Source organism: Sebastes umbrosus, chromosome 19 (genome assembly GCF_015220745.1).
Source record: "Sebastes umbrosus isolate fSebUmb1 chromosome 19, fSebUmb1.pri, whole genome shotgun sequence".
In the NCBI taxonomy this organism is placed as follows: domain Eukaryota; kingdom Metazoa; phylum Chordata; class Actinopteri; order Perciformes; family Sebastidae; genus Sebastes; species Sebastes umbrosus.
This window is the reverse complement of record NC_051287.1, coordinates 18,872,626-18,896,399: the sequence shown is the minus strand read 5'-3', so window position 1 is coordinate 18,896,399 and position 23,774 is coordinate 18,872,626. Positions and strand designations below refer to the sequence as shown.

Genomic DNA, 23,774 nt, shown 5'->3' with positions numbered 1-23,774 from the left:
TGGACAAACACACACACACAAATAATGAAACTCAGAGGAGCAGGCAGTGCACAATAAACAGAATGGATGCAGACTCACGCTCCCATACACCTCTCTCTAACCACCTCTGTTGTGAAGAAGCATGCACTGTGTAAACAGGTGCTGGCTATTTCTCTACTGGCGTGAGACAGCAGGACGGAGACAGATGGAGAGACAAGTGATCAGAAACACAGACAGTGTAACAGCAAGAGAAAGGCACGCTGAGACAGGGAGAGGTAGTTTTTTGATTGCAGAGGAGATTGCAGAAAAAAAGCTCAAAGGAGAAGTAAGGAAGACTGTTGTCTCTGTCCTTGAAAATGAAAGAATACTTCTGAATTTTGATGAAAATGAAAATTCCCTGCAAACTCTCATGTATTTTCTCACATAAACTTTGCTATTTATGTCTCATCTTTCCTCCAACCTAACAACATCTGATTTCCTCATCCATTAGGCCTTCCTTCAACTTATTTCCACTCTTTCTTTTGATCCTTGGTTGTGCTGCCAAAAGAGCAGTTATAATGTTTATATTGCTAGTATAGCAGACTTCAACAGACTAGACTGCAAACAGGCTGTCTTAAATAAAAGTAGCTTTAATTGGAGTGTAATCTGGGCTCCTTTCATTGCCATAAAAAGTGTAGGCAAAAAAATTGGCTCACAGTTTTGCTGACATTATGACTTTTAACTACAATGGATACAGTTAGACAAACAAACATTGAACATCCTGATTAACTATCAGGTAGGGGTGTCAAAGTTAACACGATAATAACACATCATATGAAGCTAGAAAACCTAAGGGTTCATTGGTACCAACCATGTCATACTAGCTTGTCAAGAAGGAGGTTAAACAACACTCCAAAAGTATGCTAAATTTTGTCGAGGAAAAACTGGCATGGCCATTTTCAAAGGGGTTCCTTGACCTCTGACCTCAAGATATGTGAATGAAAATGGGTTCTATGGGTACCCACGAGTCTCCCCTATACAGACATGCCCACTTTATGTTAATCACATGCAGTTTGGGGCAAGTCATAGTCAAGTCAGCACACTGACACACTGACAGCTGTTGTTGCCTGTTGGGCTGCAGTTTGCCATGTTATGATTTGAACATATTTTTTATGCCAAGTGCAGTACCTGTGAGGGTTTCTGGACAATATTTGTCATTGTTTTGTTTTGTTAATTGATTTCCAATAATAAATATATACATACATGTGCATAAAGCAAACATATTTGCCCACTCCCATGTTGATAAGAGTATTAAATACTTGAGAAATCTGACTTCATCTATCTTTAAGGTACAATTTGAACAGATACAAAAAAAAGTGTGGTTAATTTGCAATTAAGCATGATTAACTATGGACAATCATGCAATTGATTGTGATTAGTATTTTAATCAATTGACAGCCCTACTATCAACGTAACTCATTGACAATGTGACACCAAACAGTCCATTTACGTAGTTCAACCTTAGTGTGCGAGGGCTTTTCCTTCCCTTAATGAACCGATTTCCTTTCCAGAAATAAACAAGGATTTCTTTCTCAGATAAATTCTGCATTCACATTCTTTCAAGAATTAAGGAAGTATTTCCTTTGCAGATAAGACAACATGAGAAGAAGAAGAAGAAGAAAAAGACAATAACAGTATAAGCAGGGTGTGAATATCAGGAGCTGGATAATGAAATTCTAACGTTAGAAAAGATTGAAGACAAACAGAGGAAGTGAGACACTTCAAAAGGAAACCTCTTGGTTAGATACACTGCCCTCCTTATTGTTTAACGGCCAGAGGAAAAGGTTGGACACTCTGACCCCGTCTTGTTCTACGTGGTGTCTATGTGGAGACCATTTATCAAGATCTGAAGGGTAGGTCCAATGGCACAACTGTGGAGGCTGCAGTCAGCATGCCCTGCAGCTAAAGGAAGAGGCTGTATTTCACTGAGAGACATGCCCAGATAAGCCGATTGCTGACCGAGTATAAGGTTGCCTTTGCTAGTTCACTGTGAGGCTTTACTGGCTCACATAGCGGAGGAGGCCGTGCCTGATTGCTTGCCCCCCGAATTGCGGAAATAATCAGCCAGTCATCAAAATATGAGAGGAATGCCTGGCCAGTAGAGGTGACAGGGCCACTATACCAAACACCTCATAAATATTAAAGGGGCGATCCTGAACGGCAGGACCTTACACTGATACTCCTGGCCAGTGGCCACAAATGCAAAGTGTAGGTATCCATGTACCCGCAGACCATTTAAGGATGATGGAAACAAGCCAGTCCCTGTGAGCAATAATATAAACAACATATTTTAAAGTAGCATCAGGAAGTGCATGACTTTCAAAAAGTGCATTAGCCCTCTCAGGTCGAGGATGCAGGTGAGCTGTTCATCCTTTTTGTGAACGAGGAACAACACAGAGTAGAAGCTGTCATGTTTGAGTTCACAAAGACCTGGAACTGCAATGGTGAGACCACCCTTGATTGTTTGTAGGGGAGAAAGGTGGAAAGCAACAGCCTCTGATAGATGAGATTGGAGGAACCAAATCCTTGGTTACCAGCAATGGCAATAAACAAACAAGCAATGCTAATTTGGCAGTAGATTGCAAGGAACAGAGAGTGGTGGTGAGAGGCTCCATTAATAGAAATTGATTTATTAATTTATTTGACAGGGACAATTATTAAAGTGCAACCGATGCAAAGTATATAGAACTTCTAGCCGTAGCTAATTTGAAGACCTTGTCCCTGGTTAGGCTTTTAAGAAAAAATAAAAATACTTAATACCACATCATACATAAAATCACATAATACAACATCGTACAACAAATTTTCTTCCTGACCACAAATTCTTAAAGAGAACCTATTATGCTTATTTTCAGGTTCCTACTTGTATTTTGGGTTTGTACTAGAACATGTTTACATGCTTTAATGTTCAAAAAAATGTGCTCTGATTGGTCCGCTGGCCCTCTCGTGATTGGTCAACCGAACCAAACTAGTGGACTTCGCTCCGGCTCCACTCTAACTAGCTTTGTTTAAGGGCGTGCCAAACTAGCCGCTAGCCTAAGCAGGTATTATGAAATGATTACTTGGTGACATCACCACGTTACGAAAGAAAAGGCGTGACTTCAAGCAAGGTGTTTCAGGCTGTTCAGGAGCAGCGTTTCTGTAGGGGAAGAATAACTCCCTTTGGTGTGGACTTTGGGCTTTTTAACTTTGCAGACCTTTTACATGCACACAAAAAAACGATATAACACACTAAAGGAAAAGGGAAAAAGCACAAAAGCATAACATGTCCTCTTTAAGTTTCCATCTGCATACAAAAACACGCACAACGTACAGAAAACAGCCGCACTGGAATAATACACAAAACTACTCAAAAGGTATCAGCATTCATGCACATCTCTTTAACATGCACCCTACATTGTAGAGGCATGATCAGGAGGAAATGACATGCCCGTAGATATCGTCTGCATTATGTCTCATTAATGCAGAACTATGCAGCAAGCTCGACGCACGCTGAGAGGATATTAGAACAAAGGACACCAGGGATATGGCGTCAGGTATGTACTGCATGTGCGTAATGGTGATGGTTGGGAGGTGCGTTGTTGTCCTTCCTCATTCCTGTTAGCCGCATTTCTCTCAAAGCCCAAATAGGTGTCTTGACAGATTGTATAAACTGTCTACTCTTTTATGGCTGCTTTTGCCATCTTTCTCCATTTTCCCCAATTTGTTCCTTCCTGACTGATTTATGTGTTTGTTTCTGTTTTGTTTTCTCTGTCCGTTCCTCTACCATACTGCTAACGTTGAGCACTTGGCATGGAGAGTAGTTGACAGGTGCGACTACAGGCAGAACAATGCCAATTGCAACTTGAAAAGACTGTCAGGAATTGGCCCATTAAAACATTGCAAATTCATTTAAAACTGTACGGCTCTCGATTCTAGTTCTCAGAAAAAGGAGACCTGCTGGTTTCATTCCAGCCGTTTAATCTGGGACTGCATTACACCTGGGAGTCGAGGTGAATGCAAATTAAACATTTCCCTACATAGTAGTTGGTACACTATTCAATACATTTATCCTGTGTCTTTTTAGTTTTATGCAGTGGCGGACTAGACTTCTGTTATTGATAAGTGTTTCATTTATTGATATTTTCAGGAACAGGGGGAACAATCCAATTTTAATGACCATATATTCTGAGGATCTAACATAGATGGATAGGTCCGTCTCACGAACAAATGAACATGACTCTCCTCACACTGGACACACACTGACTCCACTGAACACACACGCACAAAAGCAATTACTTCTCCTAGTGACTAGCACGCTGATTTCCCCGCTGATCTCAACTTATGCACCTGGTCTGTTCCAATTTATCTTAGCCCTCCTACCACTTTTATGTTTTCCTGCTGTTTTATTAACGACTTGTTCAGTCTTTCAGTTTCAGAATGGATGGCGTTACGTTTGATTTTTCATCCTTATTTGTCATCCTTATTCTTTTGTGATGAGATGCTGATGGGAGCCCTTTTAAGGTTTTTATTCTATTTACAGAACATCTTAAAAATTCCAGCAATGAGATGTTTTCTGATTCAATGTTTTCTTTATAAAAGACCTTCATTTAAAAAGAAGATGCTCAGTGTGATGACTAAAGACTCACTCCTGCCACAATAACAGTGTTCAACAGTCCCTTGTTACGTCTATGCTACTTTTGAAAGCCTGCAATCATGAAGTGAGTCAGTAATGGCCACAATAAGAAACCAAACACACTGTATATTAGGGCTGCACGATTATGGCCAAAATGATAATCACGATTATTTTCATCAATATTGAAATCACGATTATTATCACGATTATTCATAGATTTTAGGGACAAAACATTTTTATTGCAATTTCACATTTTAAATAAACAGAGTTGTACTACATTCCAACAGTCAAAATTACTAAATGTTGTCCTTTTGCTTTGCTACTGTCATCTATAGTGGTTGGTTATTTGCATAAAAACTCATATTCATAATCATATTTACTGAGCAGAGTTTGAACACATCATAATGGAACCCAATGGAACCTCGGTTTACATTAGCTATTTAGCTCCCTGCTGTCGGCAGACGAGCCGATCACTGTGATTACTCTGAGCAGCATTATGGGAATTAATTACAACATAATGAGAATCTTATTAAGTTAGTTGTTCCAGATGTTTTAAGGTTCTTCCTTCACGGCTTATTTTGGACTTACAGTCCTTTTCACTCACGCTGAAGAACTTCCACACCGCCAACATGTCGTGTGTGACGTTGCTGACTGTGCCACTGTGTGCCGACGTAAAACCATAATGCGGCTGATGCACGTGGGTATGACCGGCAAAAACTTGGATATATGAGACTACTGAAAACAGGCCGGCATCGATCGGCTGCTGATTGACTGTGCATTTCTAGCTGTTAGCTTAGGAAGCGCTTGATTTATGCAGCAGAGTTTTCTATTAGCGGGGCATTTTAAACGTCAATATCACAGTCGATCATGTTCATTTAATTGTGGGAAGTCAAAATCGTAATTGCGATTAATATTCAATTTATTGTGCAGCCGTACTGTATATATATATACTGCATAAAGCGCAGCCTGATATGGTTGACAAATGCAGGTGCTTTGGAAACAAGCTTTCCAAAAATTAGGATAAATGACCATGCTTTGCTTTATTGATTGAAATTGGTATTCTAGTCCGTATAGGACAAGGTTAGGTCAAGTTTTGTTGAACCCAGACATTGATTTCTGTTACCACTGATGAGCTCCTTTTAGCTATCATTTTCACATTTGTCTTCTCTATATTTGTAGGCAACTCTAAAATGTAGGTTACAGAACTACAGTACGTACTCACTGCATATCTTGAAGGAAGACACTCTGTTGCCCTGCGTATGTTTTTGAGTACTACACTATGGTCCTGTGCAGGTGGGGGCCAGGGGAGGTCAAAGCACAGAGTATTGATGAGACGGCAGAAAGCAAGAGGAAACGCTGATGTTGCTTCTGGGAGGGAAATAGATAACATTGACAGGGGGAGTGTAACTGCCCTCGGTCGATTATTAAAATGTAGAAAAGCTGAATGTGTGTGCAGTTCCTGCTGAGACAATATCTTTCTATCTATCTATCTATCTATCTATCTATCTATCTATCTATCTATCTATCTATATATATATATATATATCTATATATATATATATAGATATATATATATATATATCTATCTATCTATCTATATATCTATCCATCTATCCATCCATCCGGGGTGGGAGAAAAATCGATACAGCATAGTATCGTGATATTTTGTGTGGCAGGTTTGTAACAGTACACAGACGTATAGTATTGATCTTTTATCATAAATAACCTCTTAACAATCCGCTGGGCCGCTATTCTGTCTTTCAGAGGTTGTAGCGGGCTCAGTCTTGGAGCTAGCGTGAAGATACTTGTAACTTGAAACAAGAGAACCTAAGGAATCGATTGATACCAACCATGTCATGTTAGCTTGTCGGGAAGAACGCTAAATAACGCTCCAAATGTATGCTATACTTTGGTGAGGAAAAACTGGCATGGCACATATTCAAAGGGGTCCCTTGACCTCTGACCTCAAGATATGTGGATGAAAACTTTGAGATGAACGGAGTGAAAACTTTATCTTATTAGATAAAACAGATGTTGACAAACTGCATAATTTGCAGTTGAAAAAAGGTAATAAATCGTGATATATCTTATCGCAATACAATAAGATCGTATCGTGACCTAAGTGTCGTGATAAATATCGTATTGTGGGGCCTCTGATGATTCCTACCGTCCATCCATCCATCTATCAATCTACATGATATGTTTGTGTATCCACATCATCTTAAAATTAGCTTAGCATTACTCATCTCAGACACACCTGTCATCTCCATGGGTTAGCTTACTTTTCACTGAAAACTTAACTGCCATACACACATACACAATTGAACACTGTCCTGCGTCAGCGTGGGGAATAAATAGACTATCACTATGCCAGAACTGAAGCATGCTGCAACGGTGTGTGTGTGTGTGTGTGTGTGTGCGTGTGCACTTGGAGGCTCCTGCTGTGCTGATTTCAGCATGAACAGATGGCGCTGCCAGGGCTCTGCCGAGGCTCCAGTCCGTAGTCTGTGGGAAGACTTGTGAATGTGCGGACTGTGTGTGTGTGTGTGTGTGTGTGTGTGTGTGTGTGTGTGTGTGTTTCCTACTCTTTTTTATTTATCTACCGCACTACTTTACATACTACTGTACACACACACACACACAGGCACACTGACACTGATTGCTGCGGTGTAAGTGATATCATAGTGGTCTTTGACCTAGTTGTCTGTTCCATTGACACTTCGTAGCTTAATCCTGCTTGAAAGGCTCTTGACTGCTAAGCTCATGTTTGCCAACACACAAAGCTGTCACACCCCCACCGCTTTGTGTGTTTGTTTGTCCGAGCAGGTTTGTGAATACGTAAGTGGTTACAAACACTTATCACATAAACGCCAGCTGTCAAATTGAAGTAAAAAAAAAAAGGACTGCTGCATCATACTGACACTATTATTTTATAATAAATAAATAAACACACACAAAAAAAGAGCAAACGAAGAATGTTACCAACACATAGCAAATTATCAACTTATTGAATTATCGAGTCATTTCGAGCCAAGGTTACGTAGGTCACAAAGAAGTGATAGGTAGGGTGATGTGGTAGGGAGGGACAGAAGGAGAAGAGAGGTGAGGTGTAGAAAGAAAGAAAAACTAGAATGTATAGAAACTTTGAAGATCGATTGTAGGGCTGGGCAATATGACAATATATATTGTCAAAACAATATAAAATGTCTATTGTTTATATTTTTCTATATCGTGATGTTAAAAAAACAGCGGCCAAACGGCGTTACGGCCGTTATTTGGACAACGCTTTACATTCTGATCCTTAAGGCCTTTATACAATGGGAGTGTTTTTTCACTATATTTTTGTGTCAATGTTGTTTTTGTCATGAGTACTTTCACACCGAACACAAATATTTCCTAGCGAAAAAGCTCCATCATTTTTTTACGGAACAACTTTGATTTTTCTGAGCTTTCGCACCTCAAAAAAAGGCATCAACGAATCACACTGTGCGGAAAGGACATATTCAATATGTACACTATAGTAACACGGAGGCTCCGTATTCTGAACCAAGACGGCAAACGTTATTACTACTTTCAACCTTGACAAAGGCAGCAGACCCACTCCTTCTGTTCTTACCTTTCATAATAAAAGCCCTGGACATATACACTGAGTGAATTTGCCTCTGGTAAACAGTTACGCAGAGCATTTTGCTAAAAGGAAACTGAAATTGCTTACAGTAGTTTATACTTGTCATTTGTCAAGTATTTAATTCACACAGTATACAAAAATGGGCTTTATCATGTGGTTATTTCATATAGACGATTTATTTATTGAACCAGAAAACATGCTATATTGTGATGTTTATCGTTATCAAGATGTGAAATTACCTATATTATCAGGATAGAGGATTTTGGACATATCGCCCAGCCTTACTGGATTATATGTAGTTTTTCCCTGCTTAAACCTCATGTTTGGTCCAGCTGTATCAATGATATTGAGAAAAAACAATCTTGATATGCTATAAATCTATTGAAAATTGAGGTATGCCAAAGCCAAACAATGGGCCACATAAACATCAAAACAAGTCTCTAAGATAATCTGTAGAGAATTCATAGTCAGAAGTCTATGCAATGTTGTTAAAACCCTCCCAATTCTGAAGCGTATATGTTACGAGTTGTGAGTGCATGAGGACAGCTAGGGTTGTCCAGATGTGGACTAATTCCCTAATGGGCTTCTACTCCACAGCACACACTGGCAGGCAAGCTGGCAAACAAACACACACACACACACACACACACACACACACACACACCCATTGTGTGTCCATTATCTCTCTCCCTCCATTTTCATTAATAAAAGCAGTAGTGTGGCGGGTGGTGGCAGATGAGCAGATTAGCGTGATGTATTGCGAAAGCCAAATCCCATTGAAGGATCAAGTATTTTTAACAAAATTAATTTCACAGGATGGACTCAGAATGACATCATCTTACATTTTGGACACTAATAAACGTAGAACAACTTCAGTGACTTGGGAGAGTGCATCCTCTCATTCTGTCTCTTTCTGTTTGTCTGTGTTTTTTCTAATTTTCTTTAGCTATTGCCTCGCCTGTCTCTGTTCAAACAGCAGCAGAGAAAATCTCTTGAATACAGATTGCTTCCTCCTTCAGCTGAAATGACTGAATTCTCGGCCAAGTATCGATTTCAGGCAGAATGCAGCAGAAGAAAAGTTATTTTTCTGCACTCATCTATTGTTTCAAACACAGCTCACTAGTAATAGAATCATACACCCAAATAAACACACATATAGCGTTGTTGATTGTGTTCTTTGACTCACAGATACACAGAGTAAACGTGTGTGTTTACTCATTCTGTCTGACAGCAGTATTCATAAAATGTGTGCTACATTAGGCAGCTTAATTTTCTCTCCCAACCCCCCCTACTTCTTCATCTGCGCAGCTTTAACGGGGAGCTGATCAGTGACTCCATTCATTCCAGGTCAATTTGGGCAGTGTGCTCGATATGGCCGTTTCATTACACACTTCCTTCCTGTCTGTCTGTCTCTCTGACTCTGGGGAGAAGACGGAGGGACCGAGAGGAAGGAACAGGAGGAGAGAGGGAGAGAAGAGGAAGGGCGGGATTGAAGGGGTGTACTGTGGGAGAGAGAGGGAGTTAGGGGGGCTAGAAATGAGGGAATAAGAGAGGGAAATGAACAGAAGGAAGGAGATGGAAAAGGTTTACAGTATGTGGTGAAGAGAGGGAGATAAGTGCAATATTAAGTGTGAGTGTGAGGGGGTGGCGGGGTGGAGGGTGAGAGATTAGGAAGATAGGAATCAGGATGGCACAAAGGAGTGGGAGACGGTAAAAGGGGTTGAGTGACAGGGTGTGGCTGATTTAGATAAGAATAATGGAGCCGTAAGGTAGGACGTGCAGAGCAGAAGAAAGAGAGTGAGGGAGGAAAAGTGGTGTGAAGAATAGAAACTGTGAGAGAAGAATAGAAGAAGCAAGCGGGGAAACTGAGAAGGACAAAAATGGGTGAATGGAGAAAGGTGGGGACAGGAAGGAAGGAAGGGGAGGCAGGGGGATGAAAGCACGAGGGAGAGGGTGTGAAGGGAATATAGAAAGAAGGGATGAAGTGAAGGGAGACAAGCAGAGCCAGAGGAGCCGTGGCTGAAATGATTCATTTCCATTGTCTTTTATACACTTTAGAACAAAATGTTTCGTATTAATATTAAAACAAACTTTACCGAGCCACAGGAACAGGACTTGTGATTAATAATTAACAATTAATTATCATTAATTCACAAAACGGAATTTTCTGCACTTTTAAATCTCCAGTCTGTCTTCATCTTGCCCAAGGCCACCGCCATTAAAACCACAGATTAAAGGATAATTCCACTCACTTTACACCCATTTGCAATAAGGAAGGTCTTATTGCAAGAGAAACTCAAATAAAAGACATTTTTGGATGGTTGCAAAATCAGTAAGGACCTGGTAGAAAAAAAATTAATTACATACAGTATGTCAAAGGAAGCATACAAACAGCTCATGGCCACATACATGTGTGATGACATGGTCTGACTCTCTTTTTCAAGCTTTAGATTCTGGTGAAATTATTCTGCCTCCTCACTTCATTTTCCTCTTTTTTTCAGTAGTCTTTTTTCCATCAGCTTCTTTTGTGTGAGTGTTAAATGTCAAACTTGGGTTCAACTGCAACGGTCATGGTCACTAACAAGCAAGAAACCAAGAAACTGAAGAAAAAAGAGAAAAAGAGAAAAAGAGAAATACACTGCGCTCAACTTCATCACACCACAGACTGTATGGCTCGTAGCTGCTGTGGTAGTGGGCCAATCACATGTAGCATTAATTCAAAGAAGGCTTGCGATGACTGGCTGTGAGCAAACCCATACAAAGAGTCATGTTTTACTAGATCTGGGTACAAAAATGGTCGAATGCAGGTATCATTTGACTGGACAAGTTTCGATACTTGGTACTGGGTTATTTCGGTCGATACCTTAAAGGGCGGTACATTATTTAATCTTTTATTAAGTTTTTATATCATTCTGTAGCTTCCCAGTGGTGTTCCTTATGTATTCAAATCCAAATATAACATTTTTGGTCAAAGTATGTATGTTTTTGCGTCAAAAGCCCTTCTAAAAACGTTTCCCCACGTGGCCTGACATATATTTCTACATGATGACTCCGCTACATATACAGTATACATACAATATATCCTTATAGTCAGTGTATTAACATTACATACAGTAACTTAGATGGCATTCTCCCAGCTTGGAGCACAAAAGCTCAGCAAAGTACTGCTGTGTGGCGCCACGTTAGTTTGAATCCGAAGTCACACAATAACACAAACTAAACGATTGATGCAGCGGTAAACCAGCAACTCCCATTTTCTGCAGGGTAAAATGACAGTTCCCAATTAAAAAAGGGCTGTCTGATAGTACGGAAAGCGGTGAAAATATTCTAAATATAGCGTAAACTTAAACAGATTTTTTTAGGTGGTTAAAATCTGCTGCTCCCATCCACAGTCGCTTTAATTTGCCGTCAGACAGCCCTTTCGATGGGGAACTGAAGTCGTTACAATGCTCTCTTCAAAGCCACCAGACTACATTCACAAAAGCAGTAATTTTATCTCACAGGACACAGGAGTATATATACAACTCCACTTTAAAAAATCTGAATTAACCCTTTCAGTTATTTCCAAACTTAGCACAGCTGACTTTGACTCAGCCAGTGCTAGCGTTCACATTATTCACAACTGTATTGATTAGCTTCAACTAGCTTACTTTTGTAACCTACGCAACTGCTTTTTGAGACGGCTGAGTGGGTGTTTCCATTTGAAAAAAAAGGAAAAGAATGCAGATGGACTCGCCCTTTAAAAGGTATTGAGTACTGATACCCAGCCGTACTTATTTTACAACAGCGCTAAATTGAAATCTGTGCCAAAAGAACCAAAACAACACGTGACTCACAAACTGCAATCTCCTCTGCTTTCAGATTCTGTGTGTGTGTGTGTGTGTGTGTGTGTGTGTGTGCGCGCGAGGAAAGCGTTAGATTGCAACACGGCATGAGACAAAGGAGGAAGAAGAGAGTGAGAAAGAGATTCAGCATCAACTTTTCCCCTTGGGATTGGTCGCCATGGCTACGGAAGCATTTTCAGCTGAACGTGGGACAAACATAAGGAAGAGTGAGAGGGAAACGCACAGAGACAGAGAGAGAGATAACATGGCAGCACTGATATATTGTCATTGTACGTTAATGTAGATTTAAAGCAGTTAAAAAAATGTATGATACATTCAGGATGCAGTTACAAAAACACTTGTGTCATATATAGCGCTGCAGCTAGGTAACCACAAGACACTTGATCTCCAACAGAAAACATGTAAGACGTCAGGAAAAAGCAGTGACCCAATACGCCCTCTATGAACTCTAATGGAAAACGGAGACCAACGAGAACAAACAGCATCAAGAGACTATAACGTCTCATCTTACAACCAGACAATCAGACTCCATCTATATTTCAAAAGCTACGGAAAATCGTGACAATGGGCCGTCATGATCTAAGATTAGTGGAGGGCACCTTTAATGAGGAGGAGGAGGAGGAGGAAGAGGGCACAAAGGGGTCGTGTTTCCATGCTGGCAGGCTAACGGCGGTATCGCCTGAGGGCCAATTTGTCCGAATTCAGTAACAAAACTTGAGGAAGAGTAATTGAACTTGTGCACCAAACCCCGTTTTCTTAAATGTCTCATCATCTAACCAAGAGAAGTGAATTTACCAGAAACATTGAAGCATTGCTCGTCTTTTTAATGGACACATTGTCATCTTTTGTGGTACAGAGCGTGTTATCGCTGGGGTCTGATTGACAAGCATTAACAAAGAAAAAAAAAATCGAACTAATCTAATAACACTTCTTCTGAACAACTTATTTGGGGAGCGCTCTATTGTGCCATGACTTTGAGATATTTTACTCGTATCAGCAGTTTGTTGATGATTTTCTGAAAACAGTAAGTGGGCAAAAATTGTGCTCAACACAGGAAACGACCGTCTCAATTTTTCTCTGCAATAGGTTTGTCAATATTTGCATAAAGTACAGCCAATGTTACTGGTCATGAATTATTTATGGAGACTAAAGGAAAGAGACTTGTAAGGGCTGGTTCTGCTTGACAGTGCTGCCATGGACCTACCAGATGTGTGTGTGTGTGTGTGTGTATGCGTGTGTGTGTTCAGGGGATTGAGTGAGTGTCAATGAGAGAGAGAGAGAGAGACAGAGAGAGAGAGAGAGAGAGAGATGCGCTCTGCTGCGCTCACCGGCAAAGTCACTGCTTTCTCAAGGACACTGCGGCTAAGGGGCAAGAAAGAGAGAAGGAATGACACACGGGAAGAGGATGCGAGAAGGAGGCAGAATGAAATAAAGACATCTGATGATAGAAGGCCAAGTAAGATAAAGAAATAAGCGGAGAAAACAGGCAAAAAAATGAGAGTGGAGGAGGCAGCAGATAAGGAAAGCTGTGCTCCATATGTGAAAGTGAAAATATTTCTTGTTGGAAAACCACAACAAGGTTTACAGTATGTAAAGTAACCATAGACTGTATATAAGAAGTGGACGTAGTATAACGCTAAGTATAACCAAACGCTGAATAAGACATTTCTAGGTGACCAAAATGTTACAATTAACTTTCATGAACTGAAAACACACTGTGAAAGAGTTAAAGTTGTAAGATGAAAACACGGACCCGGAGGTAACGACCTGTCAATCACAAGGTAGCCACACCCTAAAACATACCCTTCTTTATGGTCTATTTGACTTTAAACGGGACCATAATTTACTAAAAACATCATGCTGTAAGGAAGAAGACATGAAACTAGCGATTGAGACCATAAACTCATGTTTATAATGTTTACTGAGGTAATAAATCAAGTGAAAAGTCGGGTAATTTCCTCATGGAGGAGATGCCCCCTGCTGGCTATTAGAAAGAATGCAAGTTTAAGGCACTTTCTGTATTGGCTTCACTTTTCAGACCCGGCGATTTCCCAGTGGAAGTAACCAGAAAACGTTGTTTAAACACAATACAAAAGTAGTGCTACAGCTACAGACAATGTCATTATCAGTTAATGTATCGATGATTCTTTTTAGTTTAATCAATTCATCATTTAATCTAAAACACGTTAAAAAATGTAAAAACAAAAAAATGGTTGAAAATGACTCAAGGTGACATCTTCAACTTACAGTAAATCAAGCAGTGGTATTTTGGCTTGAAAAAAAAACTAATTTAATTATATCTTCATAATATAACATCTTCATCAAAGTTGTTGTCAATGAATGTTTGTATAGATTTTCTGTGATTCTGAGATTTATGACTTAATCCTTTCAGCAGCACTAATACAAACTAAACCGACTTGACACCAACGGGCCACCCCAGAGAACACAGAGAGCCCAACTGAGCAGCATATATGTTATATATGTTTATGTTATGCACACTGAGGAGCAGAGCCGCGCATGGAGCAGCTTTTTTCTGCCTGGTTCAGTCTCACCAGCGATCCACTGAAACCTCTACAGCAATCAATTATTTACACATAAAAACACACGCTACGCGCAGACCCCAAAACACTCCCACTGAGATGATAGCAAGGAAGGCCGCGGGGTGAATTGCATAAAAGCTTCTTAACATAAGTAGGCAGTTTACCAAAGCGGCGAGTGAACTCGGCAACCGCTTGGACCGCAGACTTGGACCCTGACCAGCTGTGATCAAAAAACGGTGTCTAACCTAAAGGCATCCTCGGTGTACGGCTATGATACTGAGGACCAGACCACAAGATGAATGTGGGGCTTATGTTTATTCAGATGACACAGATGGGAAAGGAAGAGATATGAGCATAGACGGTTACAGAATACATATATAGGTGAGCAGATATTGGCATATACAGCAGTAAGAGGGCATGCGATATAGAGAGAGCCAGAGGATTTAAAGTTTCGCTCCATAAACAGTGAGCCAACAATGCTGCAGCAGCCCAGATACAGCACACAGAGACATACAGATGGAGAGATAAGAATTTGGATTTCATTATTCTTTTTTACTCACCCCCCACTGTCCTCCAATCTGTTTATCTGCCCACTTCTCTTTCAGCGTCCGTCACCCAGTGTGTCTGTCTGGAGTCACGGTGTCTGAGCAGGCAGGGTTCAATACCTGAGAAGACAAAAGGTCAAAGGTCAGTTAACATCAGTGCGATGACACTTAAGGATCATGTTCAGCTTGACTTCAGGGACAACAGCTGACCAGCTGACACCAAGGGGGGAGTAAAAAAAAAAAATAGGTGCAAATAAGGATATGCTTGTGTGCTTAAGTACTACAACGTGTCCCAGTGCAACAGTTTGTATGGTATCTTACGAAAAGTTATTTTCGTGTGTTCTCTTTTATGCGATCAGTGCCCCTTCAGTGCAGAATCTCTCTAGGCAGCAAAACTACTAAGTTAGGCTTAGGTTTGTTACGTAACTTTTAATTAGTTAAGTACGCAAGTTACATAACAAAAGTAAGTTAAAATAAGTCTACATCAACTTGGTTCCACGTGGGACACAGGAGCACAAAGGAACAGCAGTCTCCTGGGTGAAAGACCTGTGTTTGTTTGACGTGTCTATCCAACCCGACCTCCTTCTTATGCAGACTTTGTCGCTCTTTATACTCATTCACCTGAGTTCCTTAGACCCCTGCACGTCCTGGCTCACGATTATGTGGGTTACATATGAATTTCAGTGCATTACTTTTCGTAGGTATAAGTACGAAGAGTCAATGAGAACGGCCTGAATAGTAATTTAAGTATCATGCATTTCCTTGCACACTTGCACTCACACAAACAAAAGCGTGTGCACGTAGACACTCCACTGCTATCTATCAAAGGCAACAGATAGCTGAACAGACACTTGAAGATGAGAGGTTGAAAGACTAAAACCTCCATTAAGCAAGTGCATATTTAATCTCGGTGCGATAAGAGTAATTATTTTGCACTGAAGTATGACTGATTCACTCGTGCACATGGCAGAGTGTCGTCGTTATATTACTTGTTCCTCTCCTTCCTGAAAACGTCGGCAGAAAGGGCAGTGGAGAGGGGACAGGACCTAGGGGTCAAGGGCTGGGAAAAAGGAAATAATACGGGAAAGGAAGCATGTATGAAAGAGAAGAGTAAAGGAAGAGATTATAAGAAGGTACGAACTTCTTCTGGAAAACACAGAAGTGTATAAACACTGACCAGAAAATTGAGACCCTGCCCCCTGCAGAAGAAGTGGGCCCTCCCTTTTTCCCATTTGCATATGTGCCGCTACATACATACACGCATGCAACATCACTTCCATTTCCACATTTCCTTTCCATGCAAATGGATTACAGAGAATGAGCCCGTAACATATAGCACTGTGTCACAGATTTCCAGAGAATGTGCTCTAGTTTATTCCTCGAGGACATGTTTGACTTTGAGAAAAGCTGCGTATTAGCTTGTCCGCTGAATTCTCCCAACTTTCCAAAGCTTGTCTAAAGCACTGCTGAGCTGACCCATTCCTCTTTTATTCCGCCCAGCAGGGCACGGCAAAGTTGCTTACTTTTAATTCACTGTGATGGCAGTCTGATGTACAACCATACTGCAATAAGCACTTGTAGCTTTTCACCTTCAAACTTTAACAACCAAACTACCATTGTAATTGTCCTTTGAGCTACAGTGACACGTAAGAACAACTTAAAGGGAACATTTCATGCTCATTTTCAGGTTCATACTTGTATCTTGGGTTTCTACTAGAACATGTTTACATACTTTTATATTCAAAAAACACTTTATTTTTCTCATACTGTCTGTCTGAATATACCTGTATTCACCCTCTGTCTGAAATGCTCCTCTGTCTCTTTAAGACACCCTCCTGAAATAGCCAAGCCAAGTCTGCGAAAAAAAATACGGCGGAGCTTAGTAAAGGTAGTTCTCAAGCCGTGGGTGAAATATTCTATTGTGACTGCACAAAAAAACTGACTGGGTTGTCCTATTTCACAGTTTGTGGGTTGATAGGTACTTCAGATACCCAAATGTTTGTGCACAAGCACTAAAAAGGTGAGTTTTTCATGATATGTCCCCCTTTAAGAACTACTGGCTGCTCTGTAAAGCACCGATCATTTTCACATTTTACTTTCTGAACATTAGTTTAATTAGGTTGTGGCTTTTAAATTGTCCTCTGTCTTCTATTAGCTAAAACAACTTTAGGCACCATTAACGGATGAACCAGCTGGAGTCATTATGTAATCTTGTTGGGTTTAATTTGCGCTATTGTAAATCAATAAGAACAAGCCTGATTGCTGGACTGCTGGGAAATATCAAACTATCTGCTTTGCTCAGTATTCATGAGCGGAGTTAAGAAAAGTCTGAACCAGCATTAATCCTAACAGACCATATATTGTGTATTACAATGCAAAAAAATACTATTCATAGTACTAACACTAATGACATGTCCCTCCCTGTGTAGCAAATTCTGACAGTGATGATCCTGAAAAACCGGATACAACGAACAGACGGCGGTGCACCCTCCTACAAATATGACACACAGCCAAGAAAATCAGAGCAGAACAAATGTACAGTATTTGCTTTGTGCTGTTTGGGGAAGCGGTCACACCTTGTATAATAGAGCATAACTGAGTTGGGTGTGGGTTGGTGTAAATGGATGTAATGCCATGGTCCTTCAAGACAAACTGGTTCCCTGTCACATCTGATTGAAACTCTATTCACAACTCTGACACGCGCATACACACACAAATTAGACTTACAAGTACACTGCGTATAGTACACAAACACACACACAGTTAATCTTCCTGTAAAAAGCCTTTGAGGTATGAGCACTGTTAACCATGGTAACATTAATAAAACTTTATCAAAATCAAACAAATCTTATTTTTTAAAATACTCTTTCTGCTTGTAATCTCTTTACCCTTTGTAATTATTTATAGGCCTATGTATCTGAGTATTGTCTAGACTGTGAATGACTCATTCCATTTAATTACACAATTCCTTTTATTTTGTGTGCTTTGTTTAGAAAAACATTGGACAGTTGGAAAGCTGGTAAACAAGATGTGACAGTGTGACAGTTGGTTAAAAAAAATTGTTATTCGAACGCTTGTCATCTAACTATAAAGCGAGGAATCTCTGTCTGTCTGTGTGTCCTTAGCATATCTTGAGAACTGCTCATCCGATCTACTTTACACAGGGCGGGTGTATTGCTGGGGACCCAAGGGAGTGCTTTTTTCAATGCAATTTGGACACGTAACATGTTCAATATTAATAAACTTTAAATAAACAACCACATAGCACTCTGTGCAGCAGTGGGGGAGGGGCTTCAGGGTTTCAGGGCTGAGACGAGCATGTCATCCTCAGTGGGCTGACTGACGTCATTGACTGACATTCACTTTGGCTGCTGGATATTCTTACGATACAACCAAACTCTTCTTCACTTTCCTGGAGTTGATGAGCGATGAGCAGTTCTCGACTGCGCTGCAAGCAATCGGCCCGCTTCAAACGGGCACAAGCCAGCAACAAAGCTGCAAACAGCAATACCGGGGGGCTACCGGGAGCTAATTGGCCCGCTCCAAACGGAAGCGGGCTCCGAAGGAGGCGGGCTCCGAACGAGCACGAGCCCACGACAGTGCTGCAAGCAGCAATACTGGGAGGCTACCAGGAGCCAAGCAATCGGCCCGTTCTGAACAGGCACAAGTAAATCACAAAGGACGGACGGAAATCATTTTTTTCAAGCAAAAGATTTATCATGATTATAACATCTTAGTCAGTAATCTGTTTTAGTAATTACAGTTTGATACTGACAAATATTACAAACTGTACATACTATTCAATAAGGGATTGGCATATGAATTAGATCACAAACAAAAGTGCTGCATAAAGCCACATTGAATTGAGCAATGTTAACGTTATATCTAAAGATACTCTAGTTGTTTTTTCACAGAAAATTGCAGATGTATTAGGCAGTGCTAAAGTATGGAATGTAGATTAGGCTTGAAAGTCATTTTTCACACCTCTAACAGGCGTGGTGAATCAGTTTAAAGATGGAGAATATTAAAAAATAAAAACCTCATCACTGATTTTTATTTCTTCCCTCTGTAGCGGAGTTCTTGAGAGAGAGAGAGAGAAGGGGGGTTAATGGAGACGTTCTGTCAGATAATGGTCTCCAGTGACTGACACGTGTTCTCAATAGAGCGCTCACGAGAAAAGAAAAATAAACCTTCAGCCGACAGCATTATCTAATTTGCCGATCCTTCACATCTCATTTGTAAAGCATTACTGATCGTGAGAAATAAGGAGCTAGGTGTCAAACTGAGAAGCAGTGGTGCAACGGAGCGTAAACAAAGACATCATTTTATGCTGCAGTAGGTGGTACGAGAACCTGACTCGGTGCATAAAACACAACCTGTAAGAAATTGAGCTTGTTAGTGACAGATTGCAGTGACAGTGTCACATTTTTTAATCAGACAGGCTGGGGGGGAAATGTAACCGAAAGCACAAGCGTGACCGTATAAAAGTATGCGCCAACATGGAAATCTACACAATACCCATGGGCGAACACAAGTTTACGTGCCATCATAAACACACAAATTGACGGGTGTGCATTCCGGCCCATATGCTGCACGAGACCCCCTTGCTTGATGAGGAAAACAGGGCAGAGAACTCTCTATACCTCCTTGAATAAAGCTAAGCACTCTCCAGCTCTATGAGTCAACCCCACTGTTAAGCTGTTCATTTCCACACGCATGATTCAGATCATTCTCACCCACAGCACCTGAATTCACGGGATACATTTCGCGCGAGCGCAGGTGCCTTCGCAATACCTCCGTCTCTGGTGAATCACCCAGAGAGTTCCTTGATCAAAGGGGCTGTTTAATCAGCTTGAGCCCTCACAGCTTAATGTGTGGTGATGTAGTAGCCATTAGCCAGACAAGTAGTAGGGGACTACAGCCAATAATAATAAACTTAATGAAGTGTGAACCCAAAACAGAGGTGGCTGTTTAAAGCGAACGGGAACTTTTAAATGACTGGACATTTTCGATCCATAAAACCTGCCCCAAATGTTATGGCCCATACTGTAACATCACTGCCAATGTCGGCTCTACAATGATGTACATTTACATAATGTAAAAAAAAACAACACAAAAAGTAATTTGTACTGTCATTCTTGTCCACTTTTTAATAACCAATGTAAGGCTGGGCAATATATCAATATTATATTGAAATTGTGATATGAGACTATATATCGTCTTAGCTTTTGGATATTGTAATATGGCATAAGTGTTGTCTTTTCCTGGTTTTAAAGGCTGCATTACAGTAAAGTGATGTAATTTTTTAAACTTATTCTAGCTGTTCTATTACTTGACCTTACCCACTTAAGTTATAGGGCTGGCCGATAATTCAATATGATAATTTATCACAATATTAAGATATCGTGATACACAATTATGTCGTCTAAATTATTAATAACAAGCACATACTATCTCAAATTTCTCAGAAAATCTGAAAAAATGCTCAGTACATTTCATTTGTCAAGTATTAAATTCACAAAGGAGTATACAAAAAAGGCTTTACCATGTGGTTATTCCATAAAGTGTATTTATTTATTGAATTACCAGAAAACACGCTATATCGTGAATCGTTATCGAGATGAAAATACCTCATTATGTAAATATTTTGTTAAAGCACCAATAGTCAACCCTACCTAATATCATCGTAATATCGATATCGAGGGATTTTTGTCAAAAATATTGTGATTTTTTAAATTTCTCCACATCGCCCAGCCCTAAAACAAAGCTACCATTTTTTGCTTCAATTATGTTGTGCTGCACAAATGTATACTCTGAACGTCTTTACAACGGAAGCTCTACTACTGTGAATGATTTCTGAGGTTTCCAATGCAGTGTGTCGGTTATCTGGTTATCTGCTGTTAGTTTATAATACGATAACGTGACTTTACTTTGTGTTGGTATAGCTCCAGGTGTTAATATCATCATGAAGCTAATCACATAATGCTGCTTATGTAGTAATTTCTTAATCACAATCTTAATCAGATTATATTATTAATATTGTAGTCAGTGAAAATGCCATCATTGAGAGTTTCTTTAGCTTTGAGCCTAAGTGAGATTGACGTGTCATGGCAAGCACATTAGTTGATCTCACACCAGAGTGCTTTCATAAAAAACATAAAAGACCATTCAGTATAATTCTAAATTAGTTTTGCTATTCAATTTGTGAAATAAATTTAAAATGACAATCCCTTTTTAATATTCATACACACTCTAATAGAAATTATGATGTGAGCGAGTATGCCTAACGTTGTTCTCAATTTAAAAATATTACATGTAATCCTAATCCAGTATAATCTCCAGTTTTGAATCATTTTCATTACGGGGATGCTCTTGCATACACGCTTCTGATTTGTATGCGTTTAAAAACACAATTATCTGAATCCAAGCTGCAGGTAACCAGACAATTCAAAAAGTCACAGATATAAAACAAACACAGGCGTAGACTCACAAAGATTTCAGTGCAGAGGGAACTACTTGCCTAAGAGGAACAAAGCCTTCTTTAAACCCATAATTGCACACCTGTGTACAAACATGCATGCATGGCACACACATACCTACAGTGGAGGAAGCCCTGGAATTGGTTCTCTGTTTTTATAGTTCCAATCTGAGGCAGGCTGGCCCAGAGATCTCCACTGACTTAAGCCTTGGCTTTGGGATTTCGATCAGGAAACAACTAGAGGGTGAAGGGTGAGATGGGTTCCGGCTGGATGGAGTGTACAGTAGGTGGAGGGTGTCGAGGTGTGAAGACCGAAAGACCTGGGCTGTATTTGAAACCGCCCACTACATGCTACTATACAGTACATACTGCAAACCTCAGTAGTATGCTAGTGAAACAGTTCAAGCGATTTATTTTTCAGTATGTTAGGCCAGGTTTTAGCCTTTAAACAAGCTCTTAAAGCACTGGACAAATAAACAAACTCGTACCTCTACTGCAATATTATCGAAAAATACAACTTTGATTTTTTTTTTGTTTCCCTTTTTGTTTATTAGATACTGCATGATTTAGCTCCACCCTTAAACAATTTATTCTAACAGCTCATGGTGAAGTAAGACAAACAGGATCATCCAGGGGAGACGGTGGAAACAGTGGAATGATGTCCCTACAAATATTAGAGTAACGTTGGTTGTTCGATTCGCCATCTAATATCGTAAAACTGCCAATATTCAAAATCTCAAAATTTTTCAGAATTTAGTGATGAAGTAGCTATGAAAAAATGTAAAGAAACAGAAGCCGTTTTCGACCACTGTTCTTGTGACCACAGCCTGTACCGTTCCAACGCTTTGCATTGTGGGATACAGTAGACGAGGTAGACTGGTCCGATGCATACAGGAGATTTTTTTCCAAATCAGTATGACATCTGGGTGTTTTTGGCATTTTGTAGATTCTGCTTTTGTTTGCATATTACATGCTATATTTTGCCAAATCAATACGCACTACTAGTACAGTATGCAGGTTCGTTGCAGCCCGGGTTTGTATACAGTATCGATAAAAAGAGCTACAATATGCGGATAAAAGGTGAGAAATGAAGATACTGATACACGCCTGATGCACTGTGAAAGAGGTAGAGCGTGAGGTTGGGAGAAGGAACGTGGGAGGGTGAGAAGGGAAGTGGCGACAGGTGACAGGGAGTTTCCAGGTTCAGCCGGTTGTTCTTCATTCTTGTGTGTGTGACCTCCTTCCACTCAACAATAAAAGCAATTTACTGTAAGCTTATACAGAGCCACTGCAGAGTCATTTGCCGCTGACTGCATTTCTTTATTCCTAGGAGCAAAGTCAAATAGCCTTCTTGTGTAAAAGAAATGATCTAGTGACCAGCCTTCTGTTAGCTTTCCTAACATGTCCCTTGAGGTACATACATGGACAGCCATATCAGTTCTATTAAGAGTTATTCAGTTTATTCAAGCAAAGCTGATGAGACACTGAGCCAGTGCTGTAATAACAGCTGAATGCAGAAAGTACACGCTGCTCTGAACTACACACTCCCATTCATACAATCATGCACAAAGTCTGCAAAGCACACACACAGTGTGTGAGCCCCAGTCATTGGTTGTGATCTGACATCTACAAAGACGCCTCTGTTTCAAACATCAATAAAGACCCCCTCTATGTTATCCATACAGATACAGCAATTGGTGCTGGTTTGTGGGTGCCCTTGTGTGTCTAGGCAGAGGTCCCTAAAATCACAAATGAGTCTACATTCAGCGCTTGTTTAACACTAACACATTCTGCAGTAGAACACACCCTATAGACAGTGCAAAGAGCCTTTGACACTAATGCAGCGTAGAAGGCATAACTTAGACATCCTGCATGGAACCGCCAATAAATACTGACACGCCAAGGAAAGAACATCGAAAACGGCATCATGTTATAGGAATAACTCATTTGAGGCTGACAGCATACTGTGCGATGCAGAAAAAATATTGTATCATTATTTTTCCAAGTTGTAATGATATCCGACAGGGTGTAACATCAATGGAAATGAAACCAATGTGAAGTCTTTTATGTGGCAAAACTGCTGGGGATCCTCTATTCAAGCATAG

The 23,774-nt window shown here is 40.3% G+C and overlaps 1 protein-coding gene across 6 annotated transcripts in view; it reads right to left on the bottom strand.

Annotated features, from left to right (window-relative positions):
* The window catches only part of LOC119478105 (spermatid perinuclear RNA binding protein), a 102,443-nt gene that overhangs the window by 52,753 nt on the left and 25,916 nt on the right, over nucleotides 1–23,774 (bottom strand). For all 6 annotated transcript variants that reach the window (XM_037752538.1, XM_037752539.1, XM_037752537.1 and 3 more), the window contains one exon: nucleotides 15,207–15,311. The gene's annotated coding sequence lies outside the window, so the exon portion shown is untranslated. The remainder of the gene's footprint in view (nucleotides 1–15,206; nucleotides 15,312–23,774) is intronic.